The 13,071-nt window shown below is 34.9% G+C and overlaps 2 protein-coding genes across 2 annotated transcripts in view; one reads left to right on the top strand and one right to left on the bottom strand.

The window, feature by feature from the left end:
- The window catches only part of LOC101896170 (gustatory and pheromone receptor 33a), a 42,900-nt gene that overhangs the window by 20,771 nt on the left and 9,058 nt on the right, over window positions 1–13,071 (bottom strand). The gene's annotated exons all lie outside the window — the stretch shown is intronic.
- Window positions 691–13,071, top strand: part of LOC101896009 (probable G-protein coupled receptor CG31760) — a 153,017-nt gene continuing 140,636 nt past the window's right edge. The window contains exon 1 of the mRNA XM_059124532.1: window positions 691–884. The gene's annotated coding sequence lies outside the window, so the exon portion shown is untranslated. The remainder of the gene's footprint in view (window positions 885–13,071) is intronic.

Genomic DNA, 13,071 nt, shown 5'->3' with positions numbered 1-13,071 from the left:
CTGTGCAGGTCCAGGTCTTCGTATAGGCCCCATATATCAGTACCTCCATATATTCGGTATTTTGACGATTTTAAGTACAATACCCACCGAAATTGTTTAAGATGTGGTATTTGAAGTTCGTAATGGATGCTACAGCCTGTGACAGAAAATTGTCTATGCTGGTCCAGGTCTTCGCACAGCTCCGATATAACGGTACCTCTCTATATACGATATTTTGATGATGTTAGCTACATTATTCCCCATTTATTTCAAGTTTCGAATTTGAATATGGTAATGGCTTATGACAAACAATGCCTATGTAGGCCCACGTCGTATACACCTCAATATAACGGCTATATTTGGTATTTTAAAAATTTTAACAGCATTTTTTAAGGATTTTATTTTTTGAAAATTTCCAAATTCGTTCCAAATGGTCAAAGTTCGGCCCGGTCGAACTTACTGCTTTTTAAATTGAAATAAAAATGTTCCACTTTAGTACCTCATGAACAATTCTAATTTCCCTTCCTTAACAAAAGCTAACTAAACTTACATATTTATGCTTTTTATGGAAAACAAAAGCCGAGTGCGTAAATGGGAGAGAGAGAGTGAGAGAGCAACCGAATATGAGCATCACAACAATACACATTTTCCCACAACAATGTAAAAGGACTTGTGATAGAATTTTATCATCAGTTCGTGGTGGAGTTTTGAGCGTTACGGTCGTGCATAGAAACGGTAGCGGATACAAAATTCCTTCAAACGGTGGTCTCCATGTCTCCATAGAGACAATCAGACATTCATTCAATTGTGAAGGAATTCCAACAGAGTTGTGGCTGCAGAAATTTAATAAAAAAGCAACAGCAAGAACAACAACAATAATAGAAAGATTAAAGCCCAAAATTAAAGTGCGTTTGTGTGATGGTATAATTTTGTTGTTGTTGTTTTTTTTCCTCTCTAAGATATATTGTTGGTATTGCTGGCATTTTGCTGGTGTTATGTTTGCTTTGTGTGTGTGTGTGTGTGCGAAGTTATGTGTAACAATTTATTGTCTATTTGTTGATAACAATGGTGTTGATGATTGCTGCCTAAGCGACGTTGGAGTTGGTGATGATGATGAAGATGACGATTTCAAATAAATAAAATATTAACCTACCACCCCAATAGAAGTTCAAATATTTACTTGGAAGTAATAAGAAAAGTTTCGGGCGAAAAGCTTCTGCAAGAGCATTAATACCAACAACAATAGTGCCAGCAATAAAGAACGCAAAACCAAATCAAGACGTAAAAGAAAGTAAAAGTTCCCATTTGATATGATGCGGAGGTGTGTGAGTGCGTGTGTACGTGTGTCTACGATATTGGTTTTATGCAAGTGGACGACTGTGTGTGTATATCCATGCACACTCGCACACACATGTATGGACCACACAGGCCATTGAAGCCCTTTGCCTCTTTTTTGCCCATTGATACGCAAATTCATTGATACGTGTGTGTATGTATTGGTGCGTGTGTGTGTGCGCGTCTCGGTCCACCAATACAATGCTGCCTGCTAAACGAAAGTGATTTTCTATTCCTTTAAAGTCCTTGAGCGAAAAGTGGAAAATGCAAGAAATATAAACAAAGAAAGAAAATTGATACTTGGATAAAAATCAAGATGAACAACAAAAGAAAAAAACTTCCACCCTTCCTTGTCCAAACCCGAAAAACTTCCAAATTTTTCTTTTCTTCATCACAGGACTTACGTAAATATATAAAACGAAAGACAATATAAAAATCAGTTTTGCTTTGCCTGCAAACAGGAAATTCTTGGAAATTGATTTAGCTGAAATCCTCTGTGTGTGCATGGCAGCCAGAACTCCCTCACACCAATTAAGCAACAACAGATTTTGACTTTTGAACTTTAGCGCCATATTTTATTCGACATTGTCCATTTGATGATAATGAAGAAGAAGGACACTTGTTTTCAAGTGTCCTTCAATTTGAAGCAATTGTAGAGTGCATTATCATGCACATAAATTGTCTGGGATAAACAATAAATTATTTTGAAACCCAACTGCAACAACAACAACAACAATCGGTATCCGCACAAAAATATTTATTCCCCCAGTTAGCTCTTATTGTCACAATTGTACATTTGCTCGCTCGCTCTCTACCTCTCTCTCTCTCTATCTTTCTCTTGTTCGCTTGTTGTGTCTCGCTTGTCATTGCTCTTGACATTTGAATTTTCGTTACAGGTTGTTTTTCTATTGCCAGTTGGTAATGAAAATTTCCGCTTGCTCCATTTCCTGTCATAGATAATACAATGTATATGTGTTGGTTTGCGTGTGTGTGTGTCCCACAACAAATTTTCAGAGTTGCCGTTTAATATGGCATGATAAGCCTAAAATGAATGAGGCCTAAAATAATTTTCATGAGCTGATTTAATTTTCATAGAAATAAATATATAAGTTCGGAATCAGGAGCAGCCAGAATATGTTTAATCTTGGACGAAACGTAAACTTTATCAAACAGAGGCGTTCGCAGAGATTTCTTGTACCGAATCGCCATCCGAATGGATTTCTTTTCTTAATTTTTCTTTTTTTATATCCTCAGCCAAAACATGCCTCATCGAAATATCGGTTTCGGACCCTAGGTCTCTGTCCGTCAGTCTGGCTGGTGTGCACGATAACTCTCGAAAGGAGTATCCGATTTGGTTCAAACTTGGTACATCGTAATATTATTGTTAAACTTAGATCGAGGTCGGAGATGGGGAACATCAGTGCAGTCCTTCTGGTACTTCTCCCATAAATGGTAAACATTTTCGAAGAAATTGATTTACCTCATAGAAAAAAAAGGATCATTCAATTTTCCTTAGATTTTTGTCAGTGCTAAGTCAGGTGTGAAATATCGGCCCACTCCACTCCCATACAAATATTTGGAAAAATTATAAATCTAATAAAAATGTGAAATTAGAGTCCGATTGTCTTTAAATTTCACACATCCCAATGTTCTGTTGTAAAGGTTCAAAATTTTGAATAACCAAAACGGTTTTAAAATGTGAAATAGTTCTAAGCTTAACACAATCCATTTTTTTATACCCTCCACCAAAAAAAGTATGGAGGGTATATTAAGTTCGTCATTCCGTTTGTAACTCATCGAAATAATCATTTTAGACCCAACAACCTGTTGTAATCACGCTACAGTCTAAACGAATTAAGATAGGAAGCCAAAATTTTGCACAGATCTCTCTTTTGTCTGCAGGAAGGTCAAGTTCGAAGATAGGCTATATCGGTCCACGATATCGTATAGCCCCCATATAACGGTACCTTCGATATTCGGTATTTTGATGATGTTAGCCACATTTTTCAATGGAATTGTCTGAAAATCCACACAAGTAGTTCCTTGTGGGTACTTAATACCTCGGCAGAGAATTATCTATATAGGTCCACAATATCGTATAGCCTCCATATAACGGTACCCCCCGGTATTCGGCATTTTAATGATTTTCGCCACATTTTTCAATGGAATTGTCTGAAATTCCACAAAAGGAGTCCCTTGTTGGCATTTTACCCCCTAAAATAGAATTGTCTATGTAGGTCCGCGATATCGTATATCCCCCATATAAATGTACCCCCCGATATTCGGTATTTTGATGATGTTAGCCACATTTTTCAATGGAATTGTCTTAAAATCCACACAAGTAGTTCCTTGCGAGTACTTTACCCCCTGAGAGAGAATTATCTATACAGGTCCACGATATCGTATATCCCACATATAACGTTACCTCCGATATTCGGTATTTTGACGATTTTACCCACATTTTTCAACGGAATTGTCTGAAAATCCACACAAGGAGTTCCTTGTGGGTACTTTATACCTCGGCAGAGATTTATCTATATAGGTCCACGATATTTTATAGCCCCCATATAACGGTACCCCCGATATTTGGTATTTTGATGGTTTTATCCACATTTTTCAATGGAATTGTCTGCAATTCCACAAAAGGAGTCCCTTGTGGGCATTTTACCCCCTCAAAAAGAATTGTCTATATAGGTCCACGATATCGTATATCCCCCATATAACTGTACCCCCCGATATTTGGTATTTTGATGATGTTAGCCACACTTTTCAATGGAATTGTATTAAAATCCACACAAGTAGTTCCTTGTGAGTACTTTACACGCAGACATAGATTTGTCTTTATAGGTCCACAATATCGTATATCCCCCCATATATCGGCACCTTTCTATATTAGATATTTTAAAGATTTTGAAAGAATTTTTAATGGATTTTATTTTTTTGAAAATTTTCTAATTCGTTCCAAATGGTGGAGGGTATTCAAAGTTCGGCCCGGCCGAACTTACTGCTTTTTTACTTGTTAATGTTACATTTTTGCCGGTTAGGCCGCATATTATTAGTTCTTATTACGATTATGCCACATTTTTTGTGTAGCCCCATGAAAGGACTGTCCGATTTTAAGATTTTTTATGTTTTGCCAAATTTTCATAAAGTACTATCTGAAATTTGGTATTTGGGGTTCCTATTGACAAGTTGACGTCCATAAACTCTGCACAAACAACCAGTAAAGATATTTTAAAATTCGGCGGCCGACTACGTGGCACCCTTTACCACTAGCAGTTTTAATTTGGAATCAGAGGGTACTTATATTTGGGAAATATATCCAATCCAAGGAATTTGACTTCTCATACCAAATATCATTGTTATAGAGTGCATGATAGGACTTCTAGAAGGTTAAAATTAAAATAAATATTGGTATATATTTTTATTGATTGTTGTACTAAATGTTGTATTTGCTTCCATTATAAATTTGATATTACATATTTATTACACAATTTCCATGAAATCATGTACAATTATATATGTAAGCTATAGCTAAATCTAAACCGATCTCAGTAAAATTTGGCATAGCTATTTCTGAGCTGTATCTGATATATTCTACCAAATAATATTGTTTTTGAGTGTATATTACGAATTTGAGGGACTAAAACCCATTGGACGAAACATATATGTCGGAGATGTAGCTATATCTGAACCGATTTTCACCAAATACTTCTAGGCTGAATTCGGTCGTATGTTCAATAAACCACCCCATTTGGGGTACAATAAACAAAAAACCGGATAAAAATATATTCGGGAGCTATGCCCAAATCTGAACCGATATTGATGAAATTTGACAAAGGTATTTCTGGGGTGTATCTTACATCTGGTTCGAAATATAATTTTTGTGGATAGCATATTACGAATGTGAGGGACTTAAAACTCAGATCAAATGAAGTATACAGGGTGAGATAAAAAAACTGCAACAAAGTCAAACGCCACAATTTTTATATTTAAATTTTTTTGAATGAAAGCAAAAAATTTCGGAAATAGCAACAAATTTTAAAATAAGTTTAGATTTGTTCCAATTGGTCACCTTTGGCACGAATTATGGCCTTCAAACGGACCACGCCACCACGCTGCCCGAATGTTGCTCTGCGGTATTTTGGACCATTCCCGGAGAAGCGCTTGCTTGATGTGATCGACACGTTGGTATTTTCTAGTGCCAACCTTACTTTCCAAAATACTCCAGGCACAATAGTGCCACGGATTGGTATCCGGAGATTTTGGTGGTTATTGTGCACTGGAAATGAAACGAGGAACCTTATTTTGTAACCATTCTTGGGTGGCGCTTGCTGAGTACGATGGTGCTGAGTCCTGTTGGAATGTCCTAGGTCGGCGGCCAAAATGTTTGCGTACCCAAGGCTTTAATACACCCTCCAGAATATTTTTGCGATAATATTCGGCATTAATTCTAATGCCACGGTCGATTAATATGAGCGGAGAGCAACAATCGGGTGTTATGGCGGCCCACAACATCACCATGGCCGGCGCTTGAGTTCTGGTGGCCAACCAAAGATGCACATTTTCAGCTGACCAAGCGAAGCAAATCTTTTGAGTCTATTTTCTTTCCGTTGCCGAGTAAGTTTGTGCACTTTTTGAAATTTCAATGACTTTTTTTCAATATTTGCCGAATGGAATATTGCGATATGTTCAGCTCACAAGCCATTTTTCGGCCACTGCGACGCGCTGTTTTCTTCCGCCCACTTCCTTGACGTCGAGCTACGCTTCCAGTATCATTTATTTATACACATTTAAATTCCTGAGTGCTCTAACGATAGCCACTTGTGGTTTTCCAGCCAAATAATCTCACTATCACGCTTGAATTCCATCACAAATAACTTTTTTTCTGGAAAATTCTCACGAAAATGCTTTTGAACGCTTGTAAACAGTATAATGAGCTGTCACTGGAACAATTTTAACAGCTGTCGGACGAGTGGCTTAGAAATGACAGCAGTTTGAAGTTGGTGGCATTTTTTTCATCTCACCCTCTTTATATGAGAGCTATAGCTATATCATAACCGATATTCACGAAATTTACCATGTACCACAGTGTGTTCGCGACTTTTGTGGAAACTTTTTTCATTTTTTTTTTTTTCATCAAAAACTTGAAGAAAATTGGACATTAGTTTATTAAAAATGTTGAGCTTTGTTGGGAAGGTAAAAGATTAAGCGGGTTAAAATATTGCCCACATTAGCGCCTAGCCTAAGTTCTATTTAAATCATTTTTTATGTCAAGTGTAAACAATATCGGATACTTCTTTCGATCAGTATGAGACTTTATTTTTGGTGGAGGTACCAAAAACAACTGGTTCTAACTTAGGCAAACGTGTTAGGATATACTAAGTACCATGGTACAATGATATCAAGGTAGGGCTATGATACCATATGATTTTAATTTTTTTATTTTCTTGGCTTAATATGTCATCTTTATTGGTTTATGTACGTGTTTTCTTTTCAATAACAAAAAAATTGTTCAGAAAATATTCAAATTCGGGTGTTTTCAAATGTTTATTTCAACGTATGCATCGACAAAATCTAGAGTTTTTATAGCGAAATAATCCTTTAGAGATATATAGTACATGATTTTGAAAAGAAGTGTTGACCTTTCATCCAGTTATCGCGTTTATCAATTATTTATTCAAAATAAATGCAACAAGTTGTTTGATTTTTTATTGTTTTGATACCAATTCTGACATTACAAGCCAAACAGATAGACCTCTAAACTTGCAATTTTTTCAAAGTTGGCCTACCTTCTCTTCATTGTACCATGCTAAGTACGATGAAAGTCAGACACTGACTTAACATTTTATTTGAGTTATTATTATTCAAATGTTGTTTGCAAAATTTTAAACTTAATAAAGATACTACTTTCTGTAGCAAGGACATGGCTAGATCGACTCCGAATGCCCTGAAATGGATTTCTTCCAACGAGATTTAGGTCCAAGCCCGATATTTTCATAAGGAAAATTTTTGCCATATCCTATGATAGGTATAGGGCTATGGGTATCGAAAAACTCTCAATACTTTAGGGTAATTTCTAATCGGAATTTGATCACCAAGAACAAGTATCGACCGACTGTTTTCATACCTCGTAAAATTTACAAGGTCTGCTAATTAAAGGTTTATGCTTGAAAATTTTCCTTGTATTTGGTATGGCCAAAATCCCCTGTTTCTATTTCCTTTTATCTCCTCGGTCGTAGGATATCCTTTCATCGGTACCTTCAGTATTGAGAAAAAAGAGGGGACCAGTTTTAACCTAACAATGTTTTCATTGTTTGTTTAAGTGTTCGGCCAACCAGGACGAGCATCATCATTGACATGTTCTCGACCGGTTATACCGCAATAGAACTCGTGTTTTGTTAATAGTTAGTCGTCAAACGCTACATCCAATATTTTAAACAAAACACGGGAAACGGGAATCGAACATAAATAACTTATGATATACAAAGTATATCCGACCAAATCATAAACGTTTATTTGGTCGGTTATGGAACGAGAACAACATTAACGATCAAAACTTTACACCAAACCATTAAGCAATTTTGGCCGAGAACTCCGAAGTTAGGGATCTTTCCTCTCAAATTCCTTTTAGATTTAAAATTTCAATGTTATTATATTAGTTAAAAAAAATTTGGTTTATTAAAAATTTTATTTGATCAAACTGATGTCCTAGCAATCAATTTTGAGCCGATCTGTTATTGGTCGACCGTACTCTTTTCGATTGCTTCTTCTAATTCAATTAATTTTTCATGCGAATTTTAGAAAAAACTATAAGAAATTCTCAGATCTTTCCGAGTTCCCCTCGGAAACGTGCCGTATACTGGGAACAGCTTTACACAATATCCTATCATGCAAATCCGGCAAAAGCAACGGAATCTTGTGCAGAGCTTTGGCCGGAATTCGGTACAATTTAGATGGCAACATATATTTCTTCTTTCTCAAAACATGGCCATACACATTTCCCCCATACTCCCCCATAAAAATAGAGTTTGCTCCTTTTTTCTTTACTGTCTACTCCCAAACTGCCATGTTTTGATTATTTATTTCGTTTACATTTTGTCAATAAAAAATAAATTGTTTGCACAAGTGTGTGCGTGGTGTTCATAGGTCTGTGTGTTTGTCTTGTTGGGTGTTAATACAATTTCGTGCCATTAGATACTAACTCCCATATGACCCTTAAACCGAAACGAAACGAAACAAAACAAACCCGTATAAGCAATATTAAACTAATTTGCTGTTACGTCTATCCAACCAGGAAGGTGTTTATGTGTGTGTGTGTGAGAGTGTGTTTTCCGACACACAAACATCTTAAAGGATTGCCCCCAATGTCTGGGATAATATATTTCAACAGCATCACTGTGTGACATTAGTTTGTTCAATATATTTTCATGACTGTCAGTATAAATTTTGTTGAATTGAAAGTAAATAAATTCGAAGGTGGATTATTTGAAGAGTTAAGTGTGGAAAATTGGGACGAGTTGTTGTTGTTTATATTACGGTGATTTTTTAATGTGAATGTTCAAAGGGTTATATGGAAAACTAAATTAAGAAAAACTGTTTTGCAAACCAACAGCTGGTTTAATACATTTGAAATATGTGGAATAAAATTAAATTTTGATTTTTCCATAATTTAAGTCTGGAGTATTCTCCCATTGGCAGAACTTCATATTACTCTCTGTTACCGGGTGCAATGCTTTGCTATAACAACAATCAAAATAAAATCAGACTGTGAAAGTATATCTTAAATTATGCAAAAGCCATAATTTTAACACTTTTATTAAATTTTATTGAAGGAAAGCAAAAAAATGTCGGAATAGCATAAAATTTTAGAATAAGTTTAGATTTGTTCGAATTGGTCACCTTTGGCACGAATTATGGCCAATGAAACCACGGTCCCCGAATGTTGCTCTGCGGTATATTGGTCCATTCCGTTAAAACGTGGACCCCTTTGACCCATAAACGAACCTAACCGGACTACTGAAAATATACACAAGTGTGCAAAATTTTAGCTTAGTATATCAATTCGTTCGAAAGAAAGCTTTATTTCAACAGACAGACGGAAAGACAAACAGACAGACGAACATCGCTAAATTGACTTAGAATTTTACGCCGATCACTGATATATATATATACATACATATAAAATCAAAAGTGGTAGCGAAGCGCACCGGGTTCTTCTAGCATATATATATATATATATATATATATATATATATATATATATATATATATATATATATATATATATATATATATATATATATATATATATATATATATATATATATATATATATATATATATATATATATATATATATATATATATATATATATATATATATATATATATATATATATATATATATATATATATATATATGCTAGAAGAACCCGGTGCGCTTCGCTACCACTTTTGATTTTATATGCATTCAAAATTTTATTTACGAATATATGTTGGATAAAGAAAAACAAATTTCAAAATTAAAAAAAAAAAATTGCACTAATTTAATGCGTTAATAAACAAAATCATTACAAAAGCAATAACATGACATGCATACATGAAGGGTTTGTCCTTTGGATTTATTTATTTCATACCAAATACCAAGCGTGCAGGAAACTGCAATTTTTTAAATAGAGTGGCATTTCTATTGCAATTAGTGAATTCGAGATAGCAACATACTTCGCTGTAATAAGCGTACTTCAAATCAATTGTTGTGTTGTTTTTCAGTGTTAGCCTAAGGCGTTGTGGGTCAATGGTTCTTATTAAAATCATATCCCAATCTGATCCGATTTAAATATAATTTAAAAAAAATTACTTTTACACCAAACTCCGCCACACCTTTCATATTTCATTGAAATTGGTGCGTCAAATATGTGAAATCGGCCGAGAATATATATATGGGAGCTATATCCAAATCTTAACTAATTTCCAATTAATTTATCACATTTATTATTATAACCAAATTCCGCCACACATTCTGAATTTCATTGGAATCGGTCATATATATCGTATTTGGTGCATAATATGTATGAAATCGGCCGAAATATATATGTTAGCTATATCCAAACCTCAACTGAAATCAATATAATTTGGCAATTTTTTCTGGTGCCAGATTTTGTCTCTCTCGCTTTGGGTGCATCAAATATGAGAAATCGGCTGAGTATATATATGGGAGCTATAATCACATCTGAGCGTATTTGAATATAATTTGTCAAATTTATTTTTGTACCAAATTTAGCCACTCATGCCGAATTTCGTTGGAATCGAAAATACATATCGTGTATGGTGCATAAAATACATGAAATCGGTCGAAAATATATATGAGAGCTATATCCAAATCTGAACCGATTTTAATATAATTTGACAAATGTATATTTGTTTTAATTTCCGCTACACATTCCAAATTTCCTTGAAATTAGAGATACATAGCGTGTTTGGTGCATAAAATACATGAAATCGGTCGAAAATATATATGGGAGCTATATCCAAACTGAACCGATTTCAATTTAATTTGACAAATTCATTTTGGCTCCCAATTCCGTTACTTATTTTAAATTTCATTACAATTGGAAATACATGTCGTTTTTGGTCCACCAAATACATGAAATCGGCCGAAAATGTATATGGGAGCTATATCGAAATCTGAACCGATTTCAATATAATTTGGGAAATCAATTTTTTAGATAAAATCTATCACACGTTTCAAATTTCATTGAAATTGGGGATACATAGCGTGTTTGGTGCATCAAATGCTTGAAATCGGCCGAAAATATATATGGGAGCTATATCCAAATCTGAACCGATTTCAAATTTATTTTCGGATTAAATCCCGTCACACATTCCAAATTTCATTGGAATCAAACATTCATAATGTGTTTGAGGCATCAAATGAACGAAATCGGTCGAAAATATATATGGGAGCTATATCCAAATGTATATATATATATATATATATATATATATATATATATATATATATATATATATATATATATATATATATATATATATATATACTTTGTTGGGTCTGACATGAGTATTTCGAGGAGTATGCTTCTGGCAGTTGTATACCCTTAGCCGATGTTCGATTATTAACATATATTATTTACACATATATACAGGATTATTCAAATTGCTGGCTTTCTATGCAGTAGGTTCTGAAGTAATGGGCCAATATTGTTCATTTTGTATTCAAAATTTTGACCTTTTGTGGGGGAGGTACCAGAAGGAGTGGACCGATATATACCATCTTAACAGCTGATCTTGGGTTTATAAAAATATTGGGATTTGTGACATTTTAAGACAATCGATTTCTTACATCACATTTTATAAGGGTTATAATTATTCAAAATTTTTACCCTTTCTAGCGAAAGCACTTGATGGAGTGGATCAATATTGTACATTTTTGCACCTGATCTAGAACTGACGCAAATATTGGGACTTGCCAAGTTGGAGCAAAATCGGATTATTGCTTCTCTTTCTGTGCAGGAATTTTTCGACCTTTTGTGGGTCAGATTTGCAAAGTTGGAGCATAATCGGATTATCCTTTCTCTTTCTGTGCAGAAAATATATATTTTGACAATTTCGACCTTTTGTTGGGGAGGTGCCAGAAGGAACGGACCGGTATATTCCATCTTAACACCAGACCTTGGGTTGATAAAAATATTGGAATGTGTGAAATTTAAAGACAATCGGACTTTTACATCACATTTTATAATGCGGTAATTATTCAAAATTTTGACCGTTTGTTGAGGAGGTACTTGATGGAGTGGACCAATATTGTCTATTATATTAGTATATGCATAGTTGGAGCAAAATCGGATTATCCTTTCTCTTTCTGTGCTGTAAATTATTTTCTTTGAAAATATTGCCATTTTGTGGGGGAGGTACCGGAAGGAATGGTCCGATATTGCCCATCTCCGAACTCGATCTAAGTTTGACAATAATATTAGGATGCACCAAGTTTGGATCAATTCGGATACTCTCTTCCAGAGTTATCGTGCGCACCGGCCAGACAGACGGACGGACATCGCTAGATCTACTCAAAATGTTCTGAAACGGATTTGGTCCAAAGAGACCTAGGGTCTAAAACCGTTGTTTCGCTGAGGCACGTTTTGGCCGAATCAAATGATATATACCCTCTCTACCCATATGGCTGAGGGTATAACTAGCAATATGGATGAGGGTATAAAAAAGTGGAAATTCGATCAACTCACCAAGAGCTCATTCGCCAAAAATACAGCGTTACGATAGGTCGTTCGATTCCGATTCTAATTGTCCAAAATTGTCCACGTTGTTGAATAACAGAGGCCCAATTGCTGCGAACGGATGGTTTGATGGTCATCGTAAACACAAACCGATAGAGCAGCAATATTTTTTTCTTCAGTTCTCACTCTAACTCTGTTGGTGGTTAAATGTCCCGCAATGTAAATTAAATTTAGTCACATAGCCCGAAATAAAACAGAAGAAGCGCCCGATGAACTTTCTCGCATTTTGATAAAAAATTCAATGATTTTCAGGTGTTGTTCCTTGGTAAAAGGATTCCTAGGCCAAACTGAAGATTTTTGACAGTGGAAAAATCAGAAGTTATGCATCAAAAAAATATAATTACATAATAAGCACACAGTAAAAGACTGTGTCACCAAATTAAAGCAAAAGTTAAAAAAAAATAAAACTTACTTTTATGGCTTCAAAATGTCAGCACACGTTTGA

Source organism: Musca domestica, unplaced genomic scaffold, assembly GCF_030504385.1.
Source record: "Musca domestica strain aabys unplaced genomic scaffold, Musca_domestica.polishedcontigs.V.1.1 3, whole genome shotgun sequence".
Taxonomy (NCBI): Eukaryota; Metazoa; Arthropoda; class Insecta; order Diptera; family Muscidae; genus Musca; species Musca domestica.
This window is presented reverse-complemented; position numbering and strand designations above follow the sequence as displayed.